This window comes from Musca domestica, unplaced genomic scaffold (assembly GCF_030504385.1).
Source record: "Musca domestica strain aabys unplaced genomic scaffold, Musca_domestica.polishedcontigs.V.1.1 31, whole genome shotgun sequence".
NCBI lineage: Eukaryota > Metazoa > Arthropoda > Insecta > Diptera > Muscidae > Musca > Musca domestica.
In genome coordinates, this window is record NW_026712309.1 from 6,912,364 (window position 1) to 6,935,312 (window position 22,949).

Here is a 22,949-nt window from a genome sequence, read left to right on the forward strand (position 1 = left end):
CTTTGTTCTGTCATACGATTTCTTTTAGATTTGTGTTTTCTCTAAGATTTTTAATGTTTTAGTCGATTTGTGTGTGTGTGTACGATGAGAAGTAGTTATTGGAATTACCACTATCAGCACGGATATAGGAATGAGTAAAGTTAGAAGGAAACTAGGAAATAATTTCCTATTTTATGAGAGTTAAGATTATTCAAAAGTTTGATACTTCTGGTGTTACCAAAAGAAAAAATTGGGTTCAGTATAGATCACGTTGTAAGTTTGACAAAAATATTACTAGCTAGCCATTATAAACTATAAAAACGAACATCTTAAATTCCATGCAAAATTTCATCATTCGAAAGTTTTTTCATTCACAACATTTATAAAAAGCAGAATGGTTTCGTGACTTAAGTAACCACGTTTAATGGCTAATCTCAACTGATTTCCTAATTTCATCACTTGTTGGCATTTTTCCCTTTGTTCCATCTGACCATCTTAGTCTTCTAGCAAATGTCTGAGGAAATTTTACTCAGTATAGTGGGGGTAAGGCGGCAACAATTTTGAGAGTGTGTTTGTGTCTGAGAATTTCGAAATGTGAGGATTTTCTTACTTTCAAATGTGCTCTCCAAAGGAATCACTTAATATGCATGCTGTTGACCCAAACACGTAAATCTAAACAAACGCCTCCTGTTTTCACCTGATAAGGTGTTTGTTGTTGGAATTTCTATAACGGTGGCAGACGGCTGAATTTCCATAGGCACGTAAAGAAAACATACGTACGTGCGTTGCAGAAAAAAACCCTTTTACATCTTGTTTTTCTCCATCATCGCCTTTTAACAATTCACTTCGTGCCACTCACACAGCACCATTTGAAGGACCAATCACACACACAATTGAATAAATATAACCAAAACGTCCAAACACTGAGCGTCAAAAAAAGTTTCGTGCTCTCAAAAAGAATTTTGAGCATTAAAGGCAATCGACAAAGAAATAAAACACCATTTCCTAAACACATATATATGACACGTCATAAACAGATATGTCAACGGAATTTTGTAGAAATTGGTATGTGGAGCTCGCAAAAGGCATTGCCTTATCTAGCAGATAGTTGACAATACTGGTCCACGTTTTCGTATTGCCCCACCCAATATTCGGTATTTTAATATTTTTGGCGCCATTTGTATTTCCTATATGCTCTTTGGTAGCGGTGTTATGTCATTGTGCATTTATTTGTAAGGTACATAAAGAAACGACCAATAGTTCCGTATGATGGCATTCATAGAATCACATTCTGAGTCGGTTTATGCATGTCCGCCGTCCTTCAATCTGTCTGTCCATGACTTGAAACGAAATTTTCCAGATATAATTTGTTTTGCCCACAGACGAAAATCTGGCAAATAGGCAAAACACCGAATATCGGATGGAACCATTATATGGGGGATATACGAAGATGTGGACTTGTGAACAAAGTTTTTTGTCGTTGAAAGAGGTACCCATTACGAACTTCAAATATTAAATTTGAAAGAATTCCGCCGAAAAAAAAAGCTTCAATCATCGAAATAGTATCTACAATTATTTGCTACTTTCAAACATTAAAATTCATTCGAGAAATATGACTAAAACTCTAAATACAGGGTGAGATGAAAAAACTGCAACCAACTTCAGACTGCTGTCCTTTCTAAGCCACAAGTCCGACAAGTGTTAAAATTATTCCAGTGACAGCTCATTTTATTGTCTACAAGCGTACAAAAGAATTTTGGTGAGCATTTCCAGAAAAAAGTTGTTCGTGATGGAATTGAAGAGTGATAGTGTGATTTCTTTATATTCGGCTGGAAAACCACAAGTAGCTATTGTTAGAACACTCCAGCATTAAATGTGAATAAATCATCGCTCGTTACCTTGATACTGGTAGCGTAGTCCGACGTCAAGGAAGTGGACGGAAGAAAACAGCCACATCAGCAGAAATGGTTCAAAAAATAAAGAAGCGGCTTGTTCGAAATCCGCATCGCAGTGGCTCGTGAGCTGAACATGGCTCGTGAGCTGAACATATCGCAATATTCCATTCAACAAATATTGAAAAATAAGCTCGAGGTAAAGCCATTGAAATTCCAAAAAGTGCAAAAACTTACACCGCAACAGAAAGAAAATAGACTCAAAAGAGCTAAAAAGTTGCTTTCCGATGAGAAAACATTTGTTGTCCAGCAGTTTGTACACAATCAAAATGATCGTGTTGAGTTGCCAAAGAGGTCAGCTGAAAATGTGCACCTTCGGTTGGCCACCAGAACTCAAGCCCCGGCCATGGTTATAGTGTGGGCCGCCATAACTGTCGATGGTCGCTCTCCGCTCGTATTAACCGACCGTGGCATCATAATAAGTGCCGAATATTATCGCAAGAATATTTTGGCAAAGCTAACATTTTGGCCGCAGACCTTGGACATTCGAAATCGCATTCAGCACGCGTCACCCAAGAATGGTTACAAAATGAAGTGCCTCGCTTCATTTTTAGCGCACAATGGCCACCAAAATCTCCGGATACCAATCCGTTCTACTATTGTGTCTGTAGTAATGTCGACACTGGAGCAAGGTTGGCACTAAAAAAACCAAAGGGTCGATCACCTCAAGCAAGAACAACGGTCGGGCAACGTGTGACTGTTTCATTGGCCATTTGAAGGCCATAATTCGTACCAAAGGTGATAAGTTCGAACAAATCTAATCTTATTCTAAAATTTGATGCTATTTCTGACATTTTTTGCTTTTATTCAATAAAGTGTAAAAAAATTTTAAAATTATGGCGTTTGACTTTGTTGCAGTTTTCTTTTTATCTCACCCTGTATACTTGAAATCGGGAGATACCGTTACATGGCCATATCAAATTGTGGACCTATATGGTCCATTTTTTTTTGATACCAAAATTTAAGCCCCTTAAATTTATTAGAGTAAAATATAATCTACCTACTTTGTTCCCTCCGAAGCCAGGGTGATTTTCATAGACAAATGGGTATGGCTAAATTCATTGGCTTAGTTTTTTAATACTCTTTTTGATATTCGAACCTTTTTTGAATTAGGATTATTTTACATTTCAAAGCAGTTTTCAAGATATTAAAAATATCTTCATATTAATAGTACGTAATTTCCAAAAAAATGTTTTAAGCATTCTCTAGAAAATTAAACTCCACCATCAACAGCAACTTGTACCTTTTCGATGCTTTCTGTATTATTGTATTGATACGACTGTACAAATTTATGTATGTATCTCACTTTGGATGTTAGTAAGTATGTGTGTGGGCATTTGTCTTACATAATTTGACGTTACAACCGTAAAATTACCTCACGTACGATACTCGTCTTTACCAGATCGGAACAAAGCTGCACAGGCACAAAATGGAATAACAAACACAACGTTTAAGTTTTAATAACATTTATGATGCAAATGTATCTCTGAATAGCTTCCACCTATTCCCTGGCCGTTGGTGGGGCACACGCATAGCTGGTGAAAAGTGGGCGGGCAGTTTTGCCGCATGGATGTTTGGGTGTCCGGATGCTCGGTTGGACGCATGAATGGGGAAATGATTGCCTATGCCTGACATCTTGCTTTGTTCTGTTGGCTATCGAAATTGCTAATCGATCCTTAGGAAAAATTCAAATTAAGTTGTGTTATTATTACTTTGGCAAATGTTGTTGTGATTTTTGGCAATAATTCGTTAATGGACAAATTGTAAGGAATGCCAAATACATATGTTCGTACGGACATACGATGAACATATACTGAAACATCATACATACATACATACATATATGTATGAGGACACGTGGGTGTGTGTGTGAGTGTTCTACGCTGGCATATGTGTGCGTCTGTAATGCCGAGGATACGGAAAAAATTAAGCCTTTTGGTATATTTAAATAGGATTTACGCTCGTACAATGAGTTGTGTTTGTTCAATTTAAAGGATAAAAGGATTTTAATGATAATTTGTTGGCAAATACACAGGCGTTTGCTTTAAAGAGATGCCATGAAAAAATATGAACGGACAAACGAACGAACGAACGAGCCTAATAGCCAAATGGGAACATAGACCAATACAGGAAGGTTTTTCAAACTGGACAAAATGGGTTACACTCTTCCACACACACACGCACACACTGACAAAAGCGGCTATTGTCTGGTCGCATGGCTAACTTTAATTGAATGACTGTAGCTTGCATCAAATTTCCAAAGTTCATTGTATCATTGTTACCATGACTATTGACAAAATAGTTAATATCACCAGTTTAGAAATTACTTTTGCAGGGCTTAAGCTGCAATTTTGAAATTCTGGATAAATAAATAGTGCTATTAAGAGAAAAAAAGTTAAGGTGTATTGGCGGCAAAAGCAGCGTAACGCATTCATAGGTATTATTCGAGATTTTAGAAATAAAATTTAAACAATGATTAATTTTCGTGGATTATTTTCGAGTGTATGGTAATATAAGTTATTTGGATTAATATTTTTGTTACTCCATATGTGATTTCGGTTTACTGGATGAAATGACATTCTCAAGTTTATGAATTTAATCTTAATTATGTCTTAAACTTCGACCAGTCTCTTTTGATTGTATACATTTGATACATTGAACCAAATCACTATTTAAGTCTTTTCCATAATGTTTTATACTTATTTTTCAGATAAAAAGCGTTTAACATTATCCTATATATGTAAAAGGAAGTGATATTAAATAATAGGCTTATAACTCAAGAAAGGCTGGACTGAATTTGAGAATACGTACCAATACAGAATGGTGCCATGGCATAAAAAATATGACAATAGAAATGTGAATAATTTAATTTCATTTTGTGATGTGGTTTTAATACCCTCCACCTTACTATGGAGGGTATATTAACTTTGTCATTCCGTTTGTAACTCCTCGAAATACTCATGTCAGACCCAACAAAGTATATATATTCTTGATCAGCGTAAAATTCTAAGTCGATTTAGCCATGTCCGTCCGTCTGTCTGTCTGTTGTAATCACGCTATCTTTCGAACGAATTGAGATATAAGACTAAAATTTTGCACACATGTTTATTTTTCCAGTAGGCAGGTTAAGTTTGTAAATGGGCGATGTAGGTCCACGTTTTCGTATAGCTCCCATATAACGGTACCTTCCGAAATTCGGTATTTTGATGATTTTAGCGACATTATTCACCGGAATTGTTCCAAATTTGGTATTTGAAATTCGCAATGGATACTACAGCCGGTGACAGAAAATTGTCTGTGCAGGACCACGTTTTCGTATAGCCCCCATATAACTGTACCTCCAAAAATTCGGTATTTTGATGATTTTAGCGTCATTATTCACCGGAATTGTTTCAAATTACGTATTTAGAGTTCGTAATGGGAACTACAGTCTGTGACAGAAAATTTTCTATACAGGTCAAGGTTTTCGTATAGGCCCCATATATAAGTACCTCCCTATATTCGGTATTTTGACGAGTTTAGGTACAATACCCACCGAAATTGTTTGAGATTTCGTATTTGACGGTACCTCCCAATATACGATATTTTGATGATCTTAGCTACATTATTCACCGTTTATTTCAAGTTTCGAATTTGAATATGGTAATGGCTTAGACCAACAATGCCTATGTAGGTCCACGTCGTATAGACCCCAATATAATGGCTATATTCGGTATTTCTAAAATGTTAACAGAATTTTTTTAGGGTTTTTATTTTTTGAAAATTTCCAAATTCGTTCCAAATGGTGGAGGGTATTCAAAGTTCGGACCGGCCGAACTTACTGCTTTTTAACTTGTTATTTGTTGTCATTTCTTTCTATTATACGATATTATACCCTCCACCATTCTATGGAGGGTATATTAGCTTCGTCATTCCGTTTGTAACTCCTCGAGATATTCATAATATTCTTTATATATTCTGGACCAGCGTAAAATTCTAAGACGATCTTGCGATGTCCGTCTGTCCGTCTGGTGTTATCACGCTTTGAACGAATTGAGATAGAAGGCTAAAATTTTGCATGCATGCATAATTTACCAGTTGACAGGTTAAGTTCGTAAATGGGTCATCTTGGTCCACTTTTTCGTATAGCCATCATACAACGGTACCTCCCGATATTCGGTATTTTCATGACTTTAGCGACATTATTTACCGAAATTATTTCAGCAACATTATTCACGAAAATCATTTCAAATTTCGTATTGGAAGATCTCAATGGGTACTACAACCTATGGGAAAAAATTTCGTATGACGTCTTCGTATGGGTGCTAACGGTACCTCCCGATAGTCGGTATTTTGATGATTTCAGCAATATTATTCACCGGAATCGTTCCAAGTTTCGTACTGAAAGATCTTAATGGGTACTACAAGCTATGGCAAGAAAAACATTCGCAGGTCCACGTCTTCGTATAGCCCCCATGAGACGGTACCTCCCGATACTTGATATTTTCATGATTTTTGCGACATTATTCACCGCAATTGTAACAAAATTCGTATTTGAAGTTTGTAATGGGCACTACAGCCTTTGACAAAAAAAAATCGTAAGCAGGTCCACGTCTTCGTATGGTCCCATGTAACGGTTTTTATTTAAGTGGTAGTTTTCGGATTTTTTTTTTTTTTTTTTTTTTTTTTGAAATTATTCAATTTTGTACCCATGGAGGATATTAGCTGTTTTTAAACTTATTTTTTAATTTGACTTATCCTATGATTAAAAAAGTGAAGAAAACCGACTCAGTGCACAGTACGAATGTAACTGTATCTTCGCCCCTAACTGGTCCAACATAACTGTATAGGGTTTAAATCAATATATATTTGTTACAGATTAACTTTACAAATTTGACATATCACCCCACCTAGCCGGATCCGATGTAAAACGTTAAATCTCATGAAGTAAATGTGGTAAACATGCAACAAAAGTAGTGAATGAATACTTACTATCATAAAATGGAATTACAATTCACTCGTAAGAGGATCACAAAAAAATGAAACATGAAATGGTTTTGATATTTGAAAACCAGGACCTGACAAAAATGATAATCGGTGGATTGATTTTGAGAATAAAAATAACAGGATTTTACTTCAATTAAATAATGATTCCGTTAGAAAATGAGGGCTAAATAGTCTTTCAATTTTATACAATCCTATTAGACAACGTGACCAAAATCGTCAAAAATACCGCATAATTGGGGTATAGTTATATGGGGGCTATACGACAAAGTGGACTAACATAGCCCATTTTCATACCATCTACCTTGAAAGGAGGGTGTATTAACTTTGTCATTCCGTTTGTAACATCCGTAAATGTTCATCGTAGACCACATAAAGTTTATATATTTATAATCAGCATAAAATTCTAAGTCGATATTACGAAGTCCGTTTGTCTGTTGAAATCACGATACAGCCCACATTATTTGACGTTAAGCTTAAAAATTTGGCAGAACAATTTCTATTGTGCGTGGAACAGCCGGCACGGCTTTTCTAAAAATTGGCATTTGTTGGTCATAATGCGTTCTAGCTCCGGTGGCGAAACATTGTATACATAGGTCCACGTTTTTTTCTATCCCCCAAATAACAGTATATCCTGATATTCACTATTTTGATGATTTTTGCCACATTTTGTAAAGCTAAGCCTTGCGGAATAAAAATAATTTATATTTCCTTTTGGGGAAATGCAATGGCAGCCGTCGGTAATGACGGGGTGTGTTGAGGTTCAGGTTCTGCGATGGTCGGAACGACGATGACGATGTGATTCGGTGAATTGAATTGATGATCGAAAACGACGATGCGTTGATGTTCGGAATTTCGGTTGATGATCGGTAACGAGATGCGATGAAGTTCGAGAATTCGGTTGATAATCGGGAACGACGGACAGAGAATTAGAGCCCTTGTGGAATACAGTTAACCGAAGTCTCTTTTGGGAACGGTAACCTCCGTTGAGTACAGGAAACCGAGGTCTCTGAGTGGGGCGAAAAGCCGAAGCTTCCGTGTAATACTGGAATCCAAATACTCTGTATGGGATGGAATACCGAGGCCTCCATGTGGTATAGGAATTCGAAGACTCTGTGGGGAACGGAAACATCCATGGAGAACAGGAAACCGAAGACTTTGTGGGGAACAGGAAACCGAAGTCTTTATGGGGAACAGGAAACCGAAGTCTCTGTGTTATGTATTTATATGGCTTCCACTATGGGACGCCTTTCTAAAAGTCGCTAACAACACCCGTCGTAAAGGACAACCAAAGTAGTAAATACCAAAGTATTAAATGCTCAGGTGACACGAGGTGAATGAGAATTATATAAGTTGACCACAATAAATAAAGCAGTGAAATGCAAAAATCGAATGATGCTGTAACTGTACGTAATAGGTAGTATCTATTACGGTATGTACGCGGCTCTTATCAATAATGTGTATGTGACACCTGTCACGTTACAATTTTCCCACGGATTTGTCCAAATATTGGTATTTGTAGTTCGTAATGGGTTCAAGCTCCAGCGGGGGAGCATAGTATGTATAGGTTCACGTTTTTGTATAGCCCCCACATAATGGTACCTCCTGATATTCTGCATTTGTCTAAAACTTGGTATTTGTAGTTCATAATGGATTCCAGATCTGTTGGCGGAACATTGTACATATACGTCCACGGTTTCGTATAGCACTCATATAACGGTACCTCTCGATATTCGGTATTTTGATGGTTTTAGTCACATTTTTTACGGATCTGTCCAAAAATTTGCATTTGTATTTCGTAATGGCTTTCATGTCCGGTATCGACACATTATACATAAGGATCTTGGTTTTTGTATAGCATCCAGTTGGTTGGTAGTGGAGTGTAAAAAATGCCAGTTATTTAAAACTATTTACACCGTTATACTGATGCTCAACAAACGGTCAAAATGTTGAAAAATCAGATACCATATAAGGTGACGAAAGTGCAATAACTCAAAATTAAATGATATATTTGTCTAAACCGCATAGGGCTCCACGAAAAGAGGATTTACATTGGTATTTTTGGAACGTACGTTTCTCTATCTTGAAATGCAAAACATGGCCGACTCTGTTCGAAAATCTGTTTAAATATTAGTGAAATATTAAAAATTCCTCCTTCTGGTATCTGAAAAGAATTTAAATACGTTATTAATAGTAGAACCCTATACTATAAACCTTGAATACGTCAAAGTATTAATTATTGGTTAACATAAAGTTATCAAGTGCCATTTATTCCTTCCCTTGATGGATGAAGTAGTTATTTCATTTCAAAAAACTCCCCCAATGTTTTCCCAAAAATTAAAATATTCTTTAAATGAGAGGAATGCCATAACATTTGTCGTTGTAAAGACATGTTACATGGCATTTGAACATTTATAGACACACACTCACACAAACATCTCAAACGTTGTATATTTAATTATGACTATTGCAAATTTAATCTTCTGCAATTTGCAGAATTCCAGCTCACAATAATTCAAAGTTCATAATGACAAAGTGTAGTTCACGATATTGATCCGGAAGTGGTGTGTACGCGCGTGTGTTTGTGAGCGACGAAACTGATTGAAAACACAGAGTTAATGTGCCACTGCATGTCAAGATAAAAGTACTCGAAACGAAATGAAAATATTAATTATTCACATGTTTATGACAATTAATAATCCCTCAAATTTACAACATTAAATATTCATTTGTGATAATTAAATACATAGCAGAGAGTGACATATCTCTTGAACAACAAAAATGCATAAATAAAAAATTGTTGTTTTGATCTTAGGAAGTGAAATTATGGTAATAATGTTTTCTTTTATTAAATATAATTAATTAATACTAAGTCTCACGGAAACTACAGAGTTGTAGGTGGATGGTATATATATAATTTTTCTCTTTAAAGAAGTAGGAAATTCCACAAGAGTTTAAGAAAATAATAAGAATAAAATTAATAAAAATTAAGGAGGCAACCTAATATATATATATATATATATATATATATATATATATATATATATATATATATATATATATATATATATATATATATATATATATATATATATATATATATATATATATTTCCGTGAGACTTAGTATTAATTATTTCCGTGAGACTTAGTATTAATTAATTATATTTAATATGAGAAAACATTATTAACATAATTTCACTTCCAAAGATCAAAACAACAAGTTTTTATTTATGAGATGGCTGGACCTGGAAGGTACTGTTATATGGGGACTATAACAAAATTTTGAAATTGAATTTTTTCTGTAAGATGGTTCTTAACCCCCTAGGTTGCCAAGTTTACAAGTAAGAGCCAAATCAAATGAAAAATGTGGCCAGGACCTCAAAAAAAAAAAAAACTGAAATCACGATTTGGTATAACCCTCATATGAAGGTATCCCACTAAATTTATAATATTTTTAAAGGATTTTTTTTCTAAAAACTTAACATATCAAAATTTGCAGGAATTATTTTGAACAAGTAAAAGTGTATCAGTCGGTTTTGCCGACAGATGTAACTCCAGCCTTGAGTTATGATTATTCAAACTGTTGACCCAATTCGTATGTGACCTAAGACTGATTTGGACTATATCGACTACTCCCTATACTTTACATGAGATATGTGAAATTTTTTGCAAATGGATGAGGTAACAGATACAGCCAACCGAAGTATTCCGTTTTCATACTTCTTCTAATACAGATAAAAATATTGGTATGTAGCAAAATTTAAAGGAAATCGAACATTTATATCCAATTTTATGCGAAATCATAACTTTCGATTCATATCAGATTTCTTGTAGAGAAAAATTTATATATAGCAGATATATATCATCTTCACAACAGATCGTGCGTTAGCAAAGATATTTGGATATGTGAATTTTGAAGAAAGTTGGATTTTTTTTTTCTAAAAACTTTGAACCCTAAGTGGGGGAGGTACCAAAAGAAATAGTCCGACCTGTACCATCTTTATAACAGATCTTGTGTACATGGAAATATTGAGATGTGCCAACCCTGAATAGAATCTGATGTTAATTTTGCGTCTTACGAGCTCTTGAATATTCAAATTAACCCAGGTCTTGGGTTAATAAAAATATTTTGATGTGAGTAATTTGAAGACAATCGCACACATATAACACATTTTATACGAGATATAATTATTCAAAAGTTTCACCCATTGTGGGGGAGGTACTTGATGGAGTGGATCGATATTGTCCATTTTCGCACCTGATCCAGCAAAAATATTAGGGTTTGCAAAGTTGGAGCAAATTCGGATTATCTTTTCTCCTTTTGTGCAGTAAATTATTTTCTTTAAAAATGTTGACATTCAATATAAGTTTGATAGCAATATTACGATATACCAAGTTTGGACCAAATCGGACACTCCCTTCGAGAGTTATCTTGCGCATCGGCCTGACAGACGGACGGACATCCCTAGATCGACTCCAAATGTCCTCAAACGGATTTGGTCCGATGAGACCTAGGATCTAATACCGTAGCCATAATAAAAATATGGCTAAAAATGCTTGTAAGAATGACCCATATGGTGTACCAATTATCAAACATTTAACACTTGGACCTGTATCAAATTTAAAACTCGATCGTAAATTTTGCGAAGTATAGAGCAAAATATTTGAATCATTTCTGTATGGTTAAGTTTATATAAAGTACCCTAAATAAAAGCTTGATCCGGGAAGCCAAAAACTTTTTGGACTTTTATCTTCTAACCAAATACTATTAAAAATTTTCCATTTGTGCACAGTCCCCCATATAACGGTACTAGCGATTTAAGTATCTTGAAGATTTCCCAAGAATTTTCGGAGGATTGAACCCTTTTCTTACTTAATGTTCAATTCGCTCTACCATATTGTATAGTTCGCATATGGCAGTACCTCTTAATCTTCGGTAAGTAACAGATTGCAGCTCAAATGAATTTTGCATTTTGAGTTCGCATTGCACGGATCATTGCTAGATGAAAGAAGTAAGTCCACGTTTTGAGATGAGTCCCATACAGCTTTGTCAGCCACTTTTGTTTGTTTGAATGTGTCGCATATTGCAACTGAATCACGGGCTAGGCCCACACCACACTGTGCTTTACGGTCTTATGTCTTTGTGCATTTGGACCCATAATTCCTTTTGCTGATTTTATGTCAATTTATGCATGTCCGTCCATCTGTTTGTCTACTTTCCAATATACGGAAAAATATACGGATGTAACAATAGCTCTTATATTCACGTTTTATCCGATTCTACATTCAAGCCGTCGAATTTGGCGAAATGTGAGTTCAGTATGATTTAAAAGTTCAACCGTTCTACAGTTTATTCCACGAAGTTCCCAAAATAAATATGCATAGTAGTGTAGGGCATCATATAGTAGACACCGCCAAACTTTTTTCATTTCCATATACATTTTTTTATGTGCTTCATTCTAGTTTCTTAACCTTCCAGATAAATAACTTTGACGGGAATATTCACTTGTGTTTCAGGAAGCACAGGGTCCGCCAAGTACACGTTAATAACACCTCTAAACATTTGTCGTTGACTATGTCATTCAGTATGTCTGTCTGTCTGTCTGTTGAAATCACGATACAGTCCACATTATTTGACGTAGAGCTTTGAAATTTTACATAGCAGTTTGTATTGTGTTTGCGATGGTTAATATTGGAAATGTAATCGGCACACGTTTTCCTATAGCCCCTAAATAGCAGTACTTCCCGATATTAGTTTTTTTTTATTATTCTATGCCTAAAAGATATGCCTAGAAATTGATATGAGGTTATTGTAGGTCCCCGTTTTTATACCCTCCACCATAGTATGGAGGGTATATTAAGTTTGTCATTCCGTTTACAACACCTCGAAATGTACATTTTAGACCCCACATAGTACATATATTCTTACATAAAATTCTATGCCGATTGAGCGATGTCCGTCCGTGAGCGATGTGGAAATCACCCTAGCTTCCGAAATGAAGTAGGTTAATAAAATTTTACTCAAATTTATATTATGTCTTTACGTCTTTTGGTATTGGGAAAATGGGTCATGTAGAACTACGATTTGGTATAGCCCCCATATAATGGTATCTCCGTATTTTCGGATTGATTTTAGATTGTTTCGAATTTGACATTTCAAGTTCGTAATGGATACTACAGACTAAGGCAGAAAAATTTCTGTGCAGGTTATTCAAGTTTCGAATTTGAATATTGAAATGGTTTGTGACAAAAGGTGCCTATGCAGTTCACGTCGTCGTAAAGACCCTAATGTAGCGGCTACATTTGGTATTTTTAAGATTTCAAGAGAAATTTTAACGGATTTTATTTTATTTATTTATTTATTTATTTTTTTTTTTTTTTTTTTGAAAATTTCTAAATTCGTTTCAAAGGGTGTAGGGCTTACAGTTTTTATACCCTCCACCATACTATGGAGGGTATATTAATTTTGTCATTCCGTTTGTAACTCCTCGAAGTACTCATGTCAGACCCAACAAAGTATATATATTCTTGATCAGCGTAAAATTCTAAGGCGATTTAGCCATGTCCGTCTGTCTGTCTGTGAGTCTGTCTGTCTGTCTGTCTGTCTGTCTGTCCGTCTGTCTGTCTGTTGTAATCACGCTATCTTTCGAACAAATTGAGATAGAAGGCTAAATTTTTGCAGACATGCATATTATGCCAGTAGGCAGGTTAAGTTCGTGAATGGGCCATGTAGGTCCACGTTATCATATAGCCCCCATATACTGTACACCCCGATATTCGGTATTTTGATGATTTCAGCGACATTATTTACCGGGATTGTTTCAAATTTCGCATGTGAAGTTCGTAATGGATACTTCAGCCCATGCCAGAAATTGTCTGCGCAGGTTTACATCTTCGTATAGCCCCCATATAACGGTACCCCCCATATTCGGTATTTTGACGATTTAAGCTACATTATAAACAGATTTTTCTTCAAGTTTCGCATTTAAATATTGTGATAACTTATGACAAAAGTCGCCTATGCAGGTCCACGTCGTCGTATAGGCATTCGGAATTTTTAATATTTTAACAGAATTTTTAACGGATTTAATTTTTTTTTTTTTGGAAATTGCCAAATTTGTACCAAATGGTGGAGGGTATTAAAAGTTCGGACCGGCCGAACTTATAGCTTTTTTACTTGTTTAACTTGTTCTATATTCGATATTTTGGGCCACGTTTTACAATAGCATCAATACATTGGTACCTTCGGATATTCGGTATCATCACAGTTGAAGTCACATTTTTTTAACGAATTTGTCTAAAATTTGGTGTTTGTAGTTCGTTATGGGTTCTAGATCCGGTAGCAGACCCTTGTATATATATTAGTCCACGATTTTTCATAGCCCCCACATAATCTCACCTCCCGATATCCGTTATTTTGGGGATTAAAGCCCATTTTCTAGAAAAAAATTCTATACTTAGACATAGATATGTGTTCTACCGCCTTTGACAGAACGTTGTCTATATAGCTTAAGAATAGCTCCCATGTAACAGTACTTCTGATATTTGGTATATTGAAAATTTAGGCCCTCATTGTATCAGTATCTGCCACTGTTACCTAAACCATTTCTTTATAAGTCTCCGTTTTGCTAAAGTCTCCATGCAAAGGCTCCTTCTGATATTCGGTATCTTAGTAATTTTGTCCCATTTTCAAGTTTGGTACTAAAGACACGCGATAGATAACAATTCTTATAGTAGAAAAATTGTCCCGCTTTGGTATGGACCCTAAATAACGGTTCCATCCAATTTATTTGTTTTACTTACTGGTGAAGGGTATTGAAAGTTCGGTACTTAATGTTTTTTACTTGTTTTATTTGATTTTTTTGTTTTTGAGGTCGCTTTACGTAAGATCTACTGAATATTTTCTATGAATTCTATTTTGTTATTATTTATAATTGAAAGTGCAATCCTGCTATTGGTCCAATTTTTACGCACATTTTCGAAAATATGTATTTGATCAACTCTTCAAGTCCTTTAAAGCGTCAATTGTCTCTCTATTTGACGGGAACCCCTCAATAATAGTCCAAAGATGTCAAATCGCAGCTCCGAGGTAGCCCACCGACATCATCACTGCGGTTCAATAACAGGGTGCAAATTTCAAGTGTAGCTTCGGATGTTGAGCTAAGTATTACCATTCAGGAAGAAAAACTATTTAAAAAAGAAAGTGTTATATGACAGACTGGTTACCAATAGATGCAATACACTTCGACTTCCTGTACACAATTTAAGCTCCGATTGCAAAAAATATGACAAACTGCCAATAAGAAATTATAAACGCATACACAAATCTTATGTCTTAATGGGCATCGGTATTTAACCAATAACCGCAGATAAAATGTATCTAATTTATTTTGCCATTATTATGCCGATTATGTGCAAATTCATTTGGCCTTTAAGGACAATTGCCTGTGTATTCATGTGTATCTGTATTTTCATGTACTGCTATACGGACACACACACACACACTCATATATTCACATATATTTGTGTTTGTATTTACTCCGCTCCAGCCCAGAGTATCGCAGTGTTTGTGTAAATATTCCAGATGCCGTAGTCTGTTTTTTGTTTTTAATTTTTAAATAGATATCCATGTGTTTTTTTAAACAAATTATGAACGCTTTTTTAACGCTGTTTTACAAGTAGTCCGCAGCGAACATAAAATATGTAAAATTATTATTTCCGTTGACATCGTTGACATTGGCTTATTAATGCGGTGAATTAATTTAAATAAATTAAAACCAATTAAAACGTATTAATTTCATAATCCACATGAGCCTCGGCAACTCCCCCGGGGGCTAAAGGAGTATAAATCAGGCTACTTTGCTTCCTTGCCCACATTTGACTTGATACGGTCCAATGATAACATATCGTCGGTGTTTGCGTCAATTAGATTGGTGGCGGCCCTACTCGGTAGAATCTCCATCCCCGCCCCATCTAAAGCGAACATATTGTGCTACTGTCTGTGGCGGTGTTATTGGCAAAATCAATTCCGCATTTGAAATTAATTCTATTTAATTATTATTTATTACCGCACCATGGGTATCTGCACTGGATGGGCTTTTTTCCACAAATATGATTAAAATTATTAAATATTTTGCCATAAATTAGAAAACAAAAACAATTGCATGCAAATGTCTGAGTTTTAATTACATTCGAGCGTGAAAAAACAACAACAGTGAAATTTAATTTTTACCAATGGATTATTCATGGATTCACTTTATCAATAAATAAATGAATATTTTCCATGCGAATGAACGACGAAAAAAAACTTTCGTCAACAATTAAAATATTGTTTTTGCATCGAATAGATTAAACATAAAATGTTAAAACTCCCAGAAAATTGCAAAAGAAATATTTCAAAAATAACTAAAATTCACAACAAATGAATAGCGCGCACAATAATAATTTCATATGTATGGCCTAGAGATGTTGGTTTTTGCATATTGATTTACATATCTTCAATTGCGTAAACAAGATCGTTCGTTATAGACCTCATGGGGTAATCATTTTTCAAGCAACCTGTTTTGAACTGATGTTCAAATTAGAAATTTAGGAGAGGACCCTTCCCCCTGCCTACGGCGTTGTCATTTGTTATTCCCATTAAATTTTCAAGAAAAAAAAATAACTTACTTTTATGATACAACTAGCAGAACCCGGTGCGCTTCGCTACCCCTGGAGGGTATATTAAGTTCGTCATTCCTTTTGTAACTCATGAAATAATAATTTTAGACATAACAAAGTATATATATTCTTGATCAGCGTAAAATTCTGTCCGTCCGTCCGCTTTGTCTGCAGGCAGGTCAAGGCTATATCGGTCCACAATATCGTATAGCTCCCATACAACGGTACGTCACGATATTCGGTATTGTGATGACTATAGCCATATTTTTAAATTAAATTGTCTGAAAATAAACACAAGGAGTTGTTTTCGAGTACTTTACCTCCTGGAATAGAATTGTCTATATAGGTCCACGATATCGTTTATCCCCAATATAACGATACCTCCCTATATTCGGTATTGTGATGATTTTAGCAACGTTTTTCAATGGAATTTTGTAAATATCCATACTAGATGTTCTTTCCAAGCACTTTACTCCCTGAGAGAGAAATATCTATATAGGTTCATGATATCGTATAGCCCACATACAACGGCACCCCCGATATTAAATATTTGGCGATTTTAGGTTCGTTATTCACCGGAGTTGTTTAAAATGCGTACCAGGAATTCGTAATGGGTACAATAGTCTATGACAAAAAATTGTTTATGCAGGCCCAAATTTGTTCCAAATGGCGGAGGGTAATCAAAGTTCGACTCGGCCGAACATACTGCTTTTTTACATGTTGATTTTATATCCATTCAAATTTTTATATACAAATATTATTTAAATTAAATAAAAACAAATTCAATAATTCAAAAAACGTATTTATTGTAATGCTCTTATTCTTTGGTTTACCTTCAGAAACGTAAGCAAACAAATTGCTTAGTCTACCCTGGTGAAATACTTGCTTCTACTTCTATTTGTTAAAATCCATCCTATATTTACTAATCGTACATATTTGGCACACAATAAAATTTAAATCGGACGAAGATTTATTTACAACCTAGGGCTAAACAAATAGATTGTGGAAATTTTATATCAATCGGATAATAAATGCAAAAAAGGAATTATGGGTCTACCTCGTTTCCATTTGCAATTTGTCAAGTTAAAGGCTTAAATTTATTTTTTGGCTTAAATTGAACAATATGTTTTCCAAAGGTTGCATAGAGGGTGTTTTTTACATTATTTCGTTTAGAGGAATTCCCGCTTATATTGTTGACAATTTTAACATCATTTAATAATTAAATTTTAATGGCTTAACTTTTTTAAACAAAACAAGTGAAAAATTATTGGTCGGTTCTGCCGGCAGATCTGTGCCCTCAGCCAATATTCGATTATTTAAATATATTTTGACTTCTGTTATGATTATTTCAACTTTTGACCCTCTGTGGAGTGGATTCTGAAAGAATGGGCCAATATTGTCCATTTCGTATCGCACCTAAATAAATACGATATAAATACTCCGACGTGTCAGGTTTGGACTATGTACCAAAAGTTGTACCAAGTCTGAATTGAGATGTACCAAGTCTAAATGGAATCGGATGTTAATTTCGCGTTCTGTGAGCTTCATGGATGTTCAAAATTTTGAGCCTTTGTGGGAGAGGTACCAGAAGGAGTGGACCGATGAATCCCATTTTTAGAGACAGTGTGAAACATAAAGAGAAAGGGGTGGTTATTTCGGATTTTATTATCGTTTTGGTTATTCAAAACTTTGACCCTTTGTGGGGGAGGTATCAGAGCTTAATGGATATACAAAATTTCGAACTTTTGTGGTGGTGGAACCAGAAGGATATATTCCATCTTAACACCAAACCTTGGATTTATAAAAATATTGGGATATGTGAAATTTTAAAACAATCGGACTCTTAAGCCACATTCTATAAAAGTTGTAATTATTCAAAATTTTGACCCTTTATGGGAGTGGACCGACATTGTCCATTTTCGCACCTGTCCTAGCACTAACGCAAATATTAGGATTTGCATAGTTGAAGCAAAATTGGATTATCGTTTCTCTTTCTGTGCAGAAAATGATTTTTTTTTTAATTTCGACCTTTTGTCGGAGAAGTACCAGAAGGAATGGACCAATACTGCTTATCTCCGAACTCAATCAGTCAAACAGACGGACTGACATCGCTAGATCGACTGCAAATGTCCTGAAACGAATTTGGTCCAAAGAGACCTAGGATTTAAAACCGTTATTTAGGCTAGGCACGTTTTGACCGTATCAAATGATATATACTCTCTCTAGCCATATGGCTAGAGATATGTATTTATACCCTACAACACTATGTGTTGGGGGTATTATAAGTTTGATTGGGCCAAAAATTATGTAACACCTCGAAATATTGGTTTCCCACTCAGGAAAGTATATATGGGTCTTCCTATCTCGCTGAGCTGAGTCGATCTAGCTATGTATGTCCGTCCGTCCATCTGTCCGTCTATTCTTGTTGATTTGTAATCACTCTACAGGTCGCCCGATCTTCACGAAATTTAGAATGGAGGCGGGGCTAGAGCTAGAATAGAACCCTATTGCAGTTGCTATACAGGTCGCAATTATAGACCAATCGACGCGGAAGTTAGCATGGGGCTAGGGCTTAGGGCTGGGCAGAAACCTTCCAATTTTGATGGTCATCGGGTAATATTTAGTGGCTTAAATAGACCATAACATTTGTGTTAAATAAAATTCAAAATTTCCATTAAACCGCGAATATTTTTAATCCCTGTGAAATCACAAATAGACGAACAGGTCAATTCTGGCCGTTAGGTAGATGCCGATAGTAAATATATCGGATATATGTAGCGAAATAATGCTTACATAAAAGTATAAAATCAAAAAAAAAAAGATCGCATAAAAAGATGTCACTAACGATTTTAATATAGATTTTGTAGTATTTTGTGACATTTTTTATTTTTTCATACCTTTTATCGCATGCGATTTTTTCAACTTGACTTATATTATTGAAATGTATATTTTCTAATATTTTTTCACCTTAAAACACAGGTTGGGGTTATTATATACAGATCGAAATTATCGTCCGATACTCACGAAAATTTTCACAAGGCTAAGGTTAGGCTCAGAAGGACTAGGCCTATTGTTTTCAGAGATGTCCGCAATATATTTAGGGGTTGACATGAAAACAAGAAAATTGACAATATCCATTAAGTACCCCCTCAAAGGGTAAACAATTTTGAATAATTATAACTATCATTACATATGAAACAAAAGTCCGTTTGTCTTGAAATTTCGCACATCTCAGTATTTCTATCAACAGAAGATTTTGTATGAGAAAGGATAAAAGGGACTTCTTCTTCTGGTACCATCTCCAGAAAGTGGTCAACATTTTGAGCGACCAAAACGCTCATAAAATAGGAAATTATAATCCGATCAATCATCAAACTTGGTGCATCTTGAATTTTCTATTAACAATATACCTCAGGTGTAAATATGGGATATGTCAATCCACACATTCTGGTACCCAGATAGGATGATCTTATACCTTACAGGATTTTTTGGCTGAATATTGCAAAGCGTTACAAACGTTACTGTTAAGGATATCATTATATATTATAATAGAATATGTTCAGAACGAAGTAAATCAATTTAGATTCTTTCAATATCACCAAAAACAATCGATGGCCCCCTTCCAATTCAATACTCCCTAATTTAGTCCATTCACTTTTTTAATTGCAGTCCCTGGTAAATTAAATTTTTTCATTTGTGACTACTGCTCGTCGGTTTTAAATGTAAATTTTGTGAAGGTGACTCCATTTGCAACTTCGAATGAGCACAACGTCCGTTGCTGGCCACATGAAAATACACGAGTATGCTAGGGTCCGCGAAATTCAATACACTGAATATGAGGGAATTGTCGTGACGTCTGTATGTATATTTTCGATAGCTGATGCGTCTGCGAGTGACACAAATTGCCTTGACAACTATTGGATAATGTTTGCGTTGCCGAACCAAGGGGACAAAATCGATTAATTAATTGACCAAATTAAGATCTTTAATTACATTAGAGTGCACTCGTGCAACAATTGGTAGTTGGTGGCAAGCGTTTGCGCGTGTGAAAAATGTATATTTACATTCACATGTAATTTTGGAATGCAAACCTTATTTGTTCAACAAAAGGTTGGTATGGCTAAGACGAGCTAATGGGATGTCTTCATTTATCCCCCAATCTTTATTTCACTCTGGATATGACAATGGGGAGAACAAACATCTAGAGTAAAAGTGATTTCGGAGGTGAATTTTGTATGGGGTTCCCTTGGCACTTTTATAACTTATTCTACCATCAGAGTGCGTATGTACAGAGGCATAACAACGTATTTTTCGGTGACGTATCCGTTACATAGATCATTTTATACCCTACACCACAAGGTGGCCAGGGTATTATGTCTTTGTGCATTTGTTTGTAACAGGCAAAAGGAAACGAGATAGACCCATAGTTCCTTTTGATGATCTGCATAGAATCACATTCTGAGTCGATTTATGCATGTCCGTCCGTCCCTCTGTCCATGTATTTTTGTAAACAAACTACAGTTCGCATTTATTGCCCTATGCAGATGAAATTTTGCACAAATCATTTGTTTGGCCCAAGGACGAACCCTATTGAAATTGGAGATAATCGGTCAAAATTTAGATATAGCTCCCATATATATCTTCGTCCGATTTGCCTTTTATTGTGCACCAAACATGTAATATCAGCCCGAATTTTGCAAATACAACCAAATTAGGCCTGAAAATAAGTAAGTATCGAGATCGGTTCAGATTTGGATATAGCTCCCATATATATTTTTATCATTTCAAATTTCAAATTAATTGTGCACCAAGTGGGCAATACAAGTCCGAATTTAAAAGATACAAATGCTTCGGCATATTCAGTCCTTTGAACTTTAAATTATAATTATAATCATAGCGTATATGAATTAAATCTTCCATAAAAACTTTTAATTTTTATGCGCAGCTCTACTAAATTAGCAAAGTGGTGTAGGGTATCATAAAGTCGGCCCGCCCGACTTTAAGACTTTCTTTACTGGTTTATAAAAAGCTTTTGGTTTAATCCACCCAACTTGAAGTTTTATATCATATTTTATTAACGAAGCCAGTTACATAGGCGTGTATGATATGTAAGCGTATATATTAAAAATTGGAAGTTTATTAGCAAATCTAGGGAGTTGCTAATCCAAGTGGCTTTAAATTCTTAGGTAGAAAGAGTTGACTTCGGAGATGCCAGAGCCCAATTTGGACGCCAATAAAATATATTTCATAACATTATCTTAACTATAGTCACGTATAGCGCAATATATTGAGGGACTTGGGCTAAAGATATAAAAATGACTATAAAATAATAAGAAATTAAAACCATTTCGGATTTTGGGAGGGAACCCACTTGACAGTGTTCCCTCCCTTCAACAAAAAAATTAAAAACTGAAAACTTCAATAAGAAACTAAAAACTTCAACAAAAAACTAAAACTATAATTGTTTGTATTTTAGGTCAGTTAATTATTGGTATTGGCAGCTGACAGAAAATATCTTTGCAAAGAACTGTCAATATAGGTCCAAATTTTTCAACGGAATCTTGTCAGGTTTGGCGTTTGGAGTTCACAACAGGTTCTACCATCTCTGGCATATCAATGCCTATATAGTCAACTTTTTTGTACAACCCCCATACCTTCTGATAATCGGTATTTAGATGATTGCAGTAAGACATCAGCCGGTAGTTTCAAATAGCTGTATGGTGCATGATATGTCTTAGATAAGGATTATATTAAAAACTTTTTATTGGAGCAATATATATACCATATGTTGAATATGAAAAGATCTATCCATTTTGGGCCGATCTATATCTATAAAAGAGGAAAATGTTTGTATGTTTGTTTGTAATTTATGGACTCGAAAACCGCTATACCGATTTTCCTGAAATTTTCCAAGTATACTACAACATCGCCTGGAAGTAAGATAGGCTATATAAATTTATGAAAATCCACTTGGAACTGGAGATATAGCATGAGAATCGGAGGTACCTCACAAAAATTTAGATTTTATATGCACACATCTACTGATCGATTACAGATACAGTGTCCAAATTTGGAATTCGTAACGGAATTGGAAACAAAAATAAATTTGCAAAATTATTTTGAAATCGGATCAGATTTGGATATAGCTACCATATATATTTTCAGCCGATTTCATGTATTTGATGCATTAAACACGCAATGTAAGCCTCGTTTCAATGAAATTTGGGAAGCGTAATGGAATTTGTCCAGAAAATAATTTTGCCAAATTATATTGAAATCGGTTCAGATTTGGATACAGCTCCCATATATATTTTCGACCGATTTCGTTTATTTGATGCACCAAACACGATATGTATGTTCGACTCCAATGAAA